Source organism: Bubalus kerabau, chromosome 8 (genome assembly GCF_029407905.1).
Source record: "Bubalus kerabau isolate K-KA32 ecotype Philippines breed swamp buffalo chromosome 8, PCC_UOA_SB_1v2, whole genome shotgun sequence".
NCBI classification, from domain to species: domain Eukaryota; kingdom Metazoa; phylum Chordata; class Mammalia; order Artiodactyla; family Bovidae; genus Bubalus; species Bubalus kerabau.
This window is the reverse complement of record NC_073631.1, coordinates 80406462-80416198: the sequence shown is the minus strand read 5'-3', so window position 1 is coordinate 80416198 and position 9737 is coordinate 80406462.

Here is a 9737-nt window from a genome sequence, read left to right as displayed (position 1 = left end):
CATCCCACCAATCACCGCGCGCTCCACCATGCTTATCACTGCGGGACCCGCCCGCCGCCGCGCACCTCCTCCCGCCACTCCGCGCACCTCGCCCCACCCTTGCTGTATCTCATTAGTCACCGAGCGGTTTATTATGCTAATCACTGCGGGGCCCGCCCACCGTCTCGCCCCGCCCCCCTGCCAATCCGCACGTTCACTGCGCAAGCCAAGACACGTACTCCGCCCCTTAGCCCTGCGCGTGCGCAGGGTTACGCCCCACGGGTTGCTGGGCAACGAGGGGAGGGGGCGGGGGGGGGCCAGTGGCTAGGGACCCGTGCGCATGCTTGTGCGCACTGTCGTACAGACCCCGGCCCTTCGTCCGACTAGTCACCTCGCATTCTCGAGAACTGGCGCTCTTTGCGCCACCACAGGACCCCTCTGGGTGCCCGCCTCTGCCGTAGGCACTGCTGACAACAGGGTGGGCGGACTGAGGCCAATGGTTGCAGCGATTACTCCGCCGCAGGCCCGAGGAGTAGGTGGGGCACTGGGATACTGGAAGTCGGGAGAGGGCTTAGAGTTACGGTCAGGACTAGGGAAACTGGCTGTCTAAGGCCCTACGCACAGGGTTAACAGGCCTCCCAGCCTCCGCCCAACACTGCTCAGTCTCTGTTGTCCTCACTGCCCCTCATCTTTCTCACTCCTGCCTACCCACCAAGACTTTCCCATGCCATCCTCCACTTCATGGGGGCTCTTTTCTGCATCTCCACCAATACACAGAATTCCTAAACGAGCCCTAGTGGCCCTTCTTCATGAAGTTTCCTATTGGCTTCAACCAGAGCCGGGATTCAGTCTCAGGCCTTTCTGGTTCACTCTGCATCTGTTTCCCAAGTACCGGTCTTGTCTTTGGAACAAAGTAGGAAATGGCAACCCACTCCAGTGTTCTTGCCTGGAGAATCCCAGGGACGGGGGAGCCTGGTGGGCTGCTGTCTATGGGGTCGCACAGAGTCGGACAAGACTGAAGCGACTTAGCAGCAGCAGCAGCAGCGGGTAATAAGGATAACACATAAAAGCCCTTTCTGTGGACCTGACACTGTTTTAAATTAATTCAACTAATCCTCAAATAACGCTTTGAAAATGCGGAAACTGAGGCACAGGTCACATGGCAGGATTCACCATGTGAGTAACAACCAGGATTCATCCCGAGGCAGCCTGACTCTTTGCCCTAACATGTATGTGTTCTGGCCCTCCTCTTGTGCAGGTCAGCTGAACTTCCCATCTAATTACCCATTACTTCATTTTGCCCCTGTCATTTAATTAGGCATTTGTCAAACATCCAATTAGACTGAACTGGATAAGTTTGCCCTCAGAGGATGTGTGGAAACCTAGTCTCGTTCACTTACCGCAGTGCTTGGCATGTAGAGACTCCCAGATTTTCTTATATTTATAAGGTATAAATAAATATAAATAGATGAGCACTTTTTGGGTGCATAGTATATACTAAGTGTCTTAAGGGTAAGGCAGGTCCTAGAATTTCCATTTTACAGAAAGATTCACAGTTGCACAAGGTCACACAGCCAGGTAACCCAGACCAAAATTGGAACCAACCTGCCTGATTATCTTGCTCAGACATGAAGCTGGGTAGCCTCTCCACTGAGCTCTGCTCCTGGAAGGCCTGTGTCAGGCACACAGTTGGGGCAGCTAAGGGGGTCTGGGAGAGACCCTGAGACAACAGCCACAGTAGGAATGATGGTGGCTGGGAAAGGGGGGATGGACAAGTGGGTATAGTTCCATGGGTGGCTTGCACTTCCCAACTGTCTTCCCCTGGCTGTCTGCAAGGATGGAAGGGCTAAAGTGTTGACTTTTTAGGCCTCCCTGGCAGTTATTGGTGATGGTGAGATCAGACCTGGCAGAGACATAGGGGAAGTCTGGCAAGGATGGTTGGGGTGGGGGGTGTGCTGCGTGCGGAGGCAGGTTGGGCTTCTGAGAAATCTGGTTTTGTGATAAAAAGGAAAAGCACAGGCCTGGAGGGGAGGGGAGTTTGGGGGGAGACTGGGTATATGTATTTGTTTGGCTGAGTCCCTTTGCTGTTCATCTGAACCAATCACAACATTGTTAATCAGCTGTGCCCCAATACAAAATAAAAGTTTAAAAAAGAAGAGACATCAGAGAGCTTTCTCTCTCCTTACCACATGAACACCAAGAGGTCATCTGAGCACACAGTACTTTCTCTATAAACAGGGAAGTCTTCATAGAACCCAAGTGTGCTGGCATCCTGATCTGACTTCTAGCTTCCAAAACTATGAGAAAATAAATTTCTCTTGGGTTAAAAAAAAAAAAAAAAAGAAGGAGGAGGAGAACCACAGCCTACTCCCTTTCCTCCTTCTTTCTGTAATGAATAGAGTTCCTGGCAGTGTCCTACCAAAGATGCCAACCCGTATACCACTTAGCTACTGGATCAGGACCAGCAATTGCTAACTTATTTCACTTTAACAAAGGAACCCTTATTTGTTTTCTCCACTTTGAGTTTTCTGAACGTGAAACCAAGCATGTTCTTAAATGAATTATGTAAGGACTTCCCTGGTTGTCCACTGGCTAAGACTCTGCACTCCAATGCAGGGGGCCCGGATTCCATTCCCTGGTCTGGTAACTAGAACCCACATGCCACAACTAAGATTTTGCATACAATGACTAAAGATCCTGCATGCTACAGCAAAGATCAAAGATCCATTGTACCACAGCTAAGACCCAGTGTAATCAAATAAATGAAAAAAAATTTTAATGGAGTATGTAGGTACATAAAAGAGCAGAAGTCTCCTTAAAGGCTTAACAGAAACAGTGTCTTTGGGATTGGGCCTCTCAAAGTAAGTCTCGTTTCCACTGAAAGCAAGGCCTGGGTGGAATGACATTATAGGGACAGGGCTTTCTGTGATGCTCATTAGTGTGTTTTTATTTTTTAAAATGTTTTTAATTGTGGTGAAACATAATATAAAACAGCATTTTAGCCATTATGAAGCATGCAGTTTATTTGATGTTTTTGTTTTTCTGTCGCTTAGTCATGTCCGACTCTGCAACCCCATAGACTGCAGCACGCCAGGCCTCCCTGTCCTTCACTATCTCCTGGAGTTTGCTCAAACTCATGTACATTGAGTTGATAATGCCATCCAAGTTTATTGGCATAAGTATATGTCATTAAGTATATGCAACCATCACCACTGTCCGTCTCCAGGTTTTTCTTGATCCCAAACTGAATCTCTGTATCCATTAAACAATAACTCTCCATTCCCTCAACCCCAGCCCGTGTTAATCTCTAATCTACTTTCTGTCTTTGTGAATTTGCCTATTCCTCATATAAGTGGAAATTAACAATATTTGTCTTTTTTGTAGCTGGCTTATTTCAATTAAAATACCTTCATGGTATATCATGTTGTAGAACCTGTCAGAATTTCATCCCTTTTATGGACAAATAATACTTCAATGGCACCCCACTCCAGTACTCTTGCCTGGAAAATCCCATAGATGGAGGAGCTTGGAAGGCTGCAGTCCATGGGGTCGCTGAGAGTCGGACACGACTGAGCGACTTCACTTTCACTTTTCACTTTCATGCATTGGAGAAGGAAATGGCAACCCACTCCAGTGTTCTTGCCTGGAGAATCCCAGGGACGGGGGAGCCTGGTGGGCTGCCGACTATGGGGTCGCACAGAGTCGGACACGACTGAAGTGACTTAGCAGTAGCAGCAGCATGTGTATAACACATTTTGTTTATTTATCCGTTGATAGACATTGATTTGGGTTGTTTTCATCTTTTGGCTATTGTGAGCAATGCTGCTAGGAACAGGGGCATACAAATATCTGTTTTAGGTCCTGCTTTCAATTCCTTTTGGTATATGTCCAGAAGTAGAATAATTGGATTAAATGGTAATTCTGTTTAGTTTTCTGAGGAACCATCATACTATTTTCCACAGCAGCTCTACCACTTTGCAATCATACTAAGAATACACAAGAGTTCCAGTTTCTCCAGTTTTTCTATATCCTTACCAACACTTGTTTTCTGGCTTTTTTGGATAGCAGACTTTTTCTCCTTGGAAGAAAAGCTGTGACCAACGTATACAGTGTATTAATAAGCAGAGAAATTATTGCTGACAAAGATCCATGTAGTCAAAGCTATGGTTTTTCCAGTAGTCATGAGAGTTAGATCAGAAGCTGAAGCTCCAATACTTTGGCCACCTGATGAAAAGAACTGACTCATCAGAAAAGACCATGATGCTGGGAAAGATTGAAGGCATGGGGAGAAGGGGATGACAGAGGACAAGATGGTTGGATGACATCACTGACTCGATGGACATGAGTTTGAGTAAGCTCCGGGAGATGGTAAAGGACAGGGAAGCCTGATGTGCTGCAGTCCATGGGGTCACAAAGAGCTGGACACTACTGAGCGACTGAATAACAACAACAAGAAGCCATCCTAACGGATGTGACATGGTATCTCCTTGTGGTCTTGATTTGCATTTCCCTATTGATTAGTGACATTGCACATTTTTTCATGTGCTTGTTGGCTGATTCATGTCGATGTATGGCAAAAAAAATCACAGTATTGTAATTATTCTTCAATTAAAATAAATTAATTTTTAAAAAAGAAATTTTCATTCCTGTATCTTCCATTTTTTAAATTGAGTTGTGTTTTTGTTGAGTTTTAGGATTTCTTTATATATTCCAGATGTGAATTCCTTATTAAATATGTGATTTGCAAATGTTTTCTTCCATTCCGTGGGTGGCCTTTTACTCTGTTGATGGTGTCCTTGGATGCACAAAAGGACTCAGCAGTGTGAGTAGACACAAGAAATCAAGCAAGCAAAATCAGTAACTATTTGAACACTATACGAACATTCTTAGTTTCCTTATGGAGAAGGAAATGGCAACCCACTCTGGTACTCTTGCCTGGAAAATCCCCTGGATGGAGATGTCTGGTAGGCTACAGTCCATGCGGTTGCAAAGAGTCCGACACGACTGAGCAACTTCACTTTCACTTTCTTTCAGTTTCCTATATGGCCTAAGACAAAGATTGAATTTGTTGACAGTGATTCTTGAGTTTCTAAAAGTTGTTTCTTCCATAGGCCCAATGATAAGTTTGTAAATTAGCATGAAATGAAGACAAGTTATCACCATTGTTTGAAACATTTTTTTTATGTGATTAGTATGAAGTGGAGCAGAACTGGATACACACCTGGCAGACTGGGTGGCCCTCAGCTTCCCCAGGAAGACAGGAGTGTCACTTAGAGGCCACAGTAGGAGGCAGGCTGGTTTGATGTCTAAGCCCTGTGGCAGGGTGTGTAGGACGGAGCCACATCACTGGTCAGGGCAGCTTGGGAGCCATAGTGGAGCAGAATGAGCAGGAGGAAGAGTCAAAGCAAAGGTCAAGGTGCAGTGGACCAGGGCCAGTAAGCCTGGAGGTAGAGGACCCAGACAGGGAAATCTTGGAGATGAGGTAGGGGACTCTGAAAACCAGGATGCTTTCAGCCATTCTTTGGTCATGAGAAACCTGGCTCAAGACATGGTGGACATAAGACCAAGATGGTGGCCATCCTCATGGCTGTGGGATAATATACCCTGAAGGGGACTGAGGCTTGAAAGACTTCAGCACTTGAAAAGTGCTGAAGTCGGGCAGAGTCAGCTGCAGTTCAGTGTATCATGTGGTCATGGCCAACTTAAACCTAAGGTAGTTGATTACCTGGATATCAGGGATACACAGCATTGGTGGGAGGTTGGAGGACAGGTTTGCAAGCAGACAGGGCCCACAGGAGAGCCATAGAGCTGGGAGCACAGCAACCGTCTCCTATCTGGAATTCTCTGATCTGATGCCAGCCCTGGGATGGATAGCCTCCAGAGTTCCCTCTTCCCTTGGATTTACTCGCTCACAAAACAGTCTGGGAGAGGTAGTCTAGCTGGCTGGCAAGTGCCCGCTGCCTGCTGTGTAGAAGAGGTCTGAGCCCCCACGTCTCTGTAGGGTTGGTTACTAGGAACTACCCGCATCAGAGCCACACAGTCTGAGAGAAGTTACTCCCCATGGGAAACAGTGCTTTGGGAACATGGACAAGCACTGACCTGGTAGATGATCCCTGTCCACTGCAGGGCACCTCCTTACAGTATGGAAGCAGAAAGCTGTGAGCATCTGTGGGGAGGGTCCAGGGGTCAGGTTAGACCGGCAGCTGGAGTTGGAGCTGTGGAAGTCCCTCGAGGGGTGACATGGGTGAGAGCAAGATGAGGCTGGCTTGGAAGGAGGCATTCTGAATGGGGGTGTGGGGAATGTGCAGGGGAGACTATAAGGCTGGTCTACTTTCCAGAATCAGGCCTGAAGTGGGGACCTGGGTCCTGATCACAAGTCATGGGAACCAGCTGGAGGCAGATTAAGCACAAGCTAGGTCTCATCACAGGGGAAAGCCCCACGGGACAATGGACAGGATGGGCGGCCCCCCTCCTGTCTGTCACTTGGCCTCAGGGCTTGTGTCTCTGCCCCTGTCCGATCCCATACCTTTCTCTCCCCCACAGACCGTCTGCCTCTGGTCTGTGTCCCTCTGGGAACAATAGCCACCCCAGTCCAGTTGCCTGGGTGGAGGCAAAGTCCCCATCTCCTAAGGGGGCCACAGCAGGTAGAGGCTCTGGATATAACCCAGCGGGACCTCAGTGTGGCTCAGGCTAGGCAGTGCCTGGAGAGGGCAGGTGGACTGACCGGGACACTTCACTGGGGCCTGGGGTGGCTCTGGGGAGGGCAGCCTAGTAGGGGAGGGGGAGGAAGTGGAGCATTAAGGAGGGGGTCCCAGGAGGAAGATGGGGGAAGTGTTGCTGACGGCAGAGCAGGGCAGGCAGGGGTGATAAGGTTCTATTTTGGACCTGGGTGTCTCAGCACGTCAGCAGAGCATCTTGTGAGGACAGGCAGGGCCGAGACAAATTGGCAGGTGGGAAGTCAGAGCCTGTTCCAGAGCCCTGGGGTGGGGCAGACAGGCACTGAAGGGCAGCAGGTGGCAGAGCTGGGGGTGCAGGAAGCAGAAGAGCTTTCCCCTCTCCCCAAAGCCACAATGCCTGCCTCTTTCCTCTGTGCCCTCACCTGCAGCCAAAGCCTTGCTGGAGAGAAACCAGAGACCCCGCCCCGCATGTACCCACAGAGTCTACAGAGCCTCCTGGTCTCAGGCTCCAGAGTCTGGAGACTCATAGTATCACCTTAACTGTTCATGAAACATTCCCTGAGCACCTGCTACATGCCACACTTGGTGCTCTGGGTGGGATAACTCTCATCTGCCCTTGTGGTGCTGAAGTTGGGAAGCTGGGCCGATCTCAGGGTGGGCTGGATGAACTCTAGGTGGAGCATGGCCCAGACCCGCATCGGGAGAGGGCTTCCTAGGGACGTGACACCTGTGCTGGGGCCTGAAGCCCAAAGAGGCCAGATGCGGGATCTGTGAGGGGCTGGGCACAGCACGGATGATGGCCAGAGCTGTTCCAACACCTTCTGGCTCAGTTCCCTCCAGCCTGGACTCTGGGCACCTCTGTGTCCTGTGTCCCCCATCAGAGGAGCCGATCAGAGGAACTGGGGGGTCCAAACATCTCAGTTCAAACTCCAGCCTTGGGTGGGTTGGCCAAGGGTCAGATCTCCCTCTCATGTGATCTTTATCCTGGGCTTTATCTCAACACAGTGACTTCTGGGTTCCAAGAAAGTGAGGACAGAACCACAGGCTGCTTGAGGCCAACAAACCATAAGCCAGCCCAGATTTCTGATTGGAGAAAATAACTTGGTCTCCTGATAGGAGCAGCTCTGCCCAAACATGACATTCAGAAGGCCTTGACTGTGGTGTGATCGCTCCACTGTGGTGAGCGGATGAGCTATGTGGCTGCTAGGGGCTCTGTCATCTCAAGGCAGACAGCAACTCCTCCAACTTACCGCCCTTTCAAGGCTCTCTCTGTCCCTCCTCTCATTGCTGCTAGGAAATTGTCATCTGTGCAGACAGCACCTGTGGACTGTCTGGGGTACCAGTCTACCCCAAGCCATCTGCATGTTCCTCCAGCTGCACATTTAACCAGAAAAACAAAGTCAAGGGCTGTAGTGGCCCCTCATTTGCTGCTTACCAGCACAGCCCAGAAATACACATGTGGGGAGGTCAGTCACAGATAAATGTAGCGTCTTTGCTGATATGACAGGAGATATTCCATTTCACACCACCCTTGAAATGACTGTACAGAAGCGAAACAAACACATCCTCCTACCTGAGGCTTGCCGTTCTAGGGCAAGTAAGGATTGAATAGTCTTTTTACTTTGTTTCCTCACCTCCCCCCATCTCAGATCCATAAAAGAACCTGGCATCCAGGCCCCCCAAAAATGGCTAGTTTGAGGCACTAGCCTGCCATATTGGAGAAGGCAATGGCACCCCACTCCAGTACTCTTGCCTGGAAAATCCCATGGATGGAGGAGCCTGGTAGGCTGTAGTCCATGGGGTCGCTAAGAGTTGGACATGACTGAGCGACTTCCCTTTCACTTTTCACTTTCATGCATTGGAGAAGGAAATGGCAACCCACTCCAGTGTTCTTGCCTGGAGAATCCCAGGGATGGGGGAGCCTGGTGGGCTTCCATCTATGGGGTCAAACAGAGTCGGACACGACTGAAGTGACTTAGCAGCAGCGGCAACAGCCTGCCATATTCTCAGCCAGCCAGCTGAGACTGAATAAAGTCCCCTCCTTGTCCCCAAACCTCATTTTGGATTTATTGGCCTATTGTGTGGCAAACAGAGAGAGCCTGGACTCTGTAACAATTTAGACCTATTATTGACTAGTCTCTCCAGGATCACTGTATTCTTGTCACAGTGAAATCAGAGCAAAGCGCCAACACCACCATCTCTCAGATCCTCTCTCAGCCTGCTGGGAGAGGCCTGGAGCAGAGGATGGGCAAGGTGGGCTGGGGACCGTGACAGCCATCAGACCCTGTCAGCTAATCCTCCGGACAGGCCACATCTTCTGCAGAAGCAGACAGATCACAGATTTCTCATGCCAGAGCTGGTCTTTATCTGTGGTGTTAAAATAGCTAAAGAAAGAAAGAATGTGAACACTGCCTCCAAGATGGAGTGGGGGCAGGGCAGGGACCGAGGCCCGGATTGGGGGCTGAACAGCCTCAGGATAAATTTAGAAAATACAGTGAACAGAGGCCTGGATCCACACTGCCCACCCAGCCAGGCTGGCGAGGCCACTCTGCCCCCAACTCCCACCCAATCCACCTCCACCCCCACCATCCAGGCCGAGGCTCTGGTGGCATGGGACCAAGCTGAGGAGATAATTCAAACAAAACATCTTGCCAATCCAGAAAACCTCTCTACCAAAGTCACAAGAAAGGACAATATGGTCCTGAGCAACCACTGAGCCCAGCCCTGTGCTCATCACAGAGACATCAGAGCAGGAAGTAGTCCCTCACCTTTCAAGGCAGTTCAACCCATCCGTCCCCCAGAGAAACAGAAACCAGCCCTGTCACATAGCTCACCCCCACCCACCCCCGGCCCCACTGGGACTAGGGGGGAGCACCTTTGTTTGCTGATTGCCTTATCTGGAGGAAAGGCAAACTTCTCATCTCTTTACAACTGGAAGTACACTTACAAGCCGGGCCATGGTAGTCAGGCTCCTGCGTCCCAGGATAACTGGGCAAGGAAGGTGCTACTCTCTTCAGAGAGATGTCCCCAGGTCCTTGGGAAATATTTCAGGGTTGTCAGACTGGCGAGAGGCTGATTTAG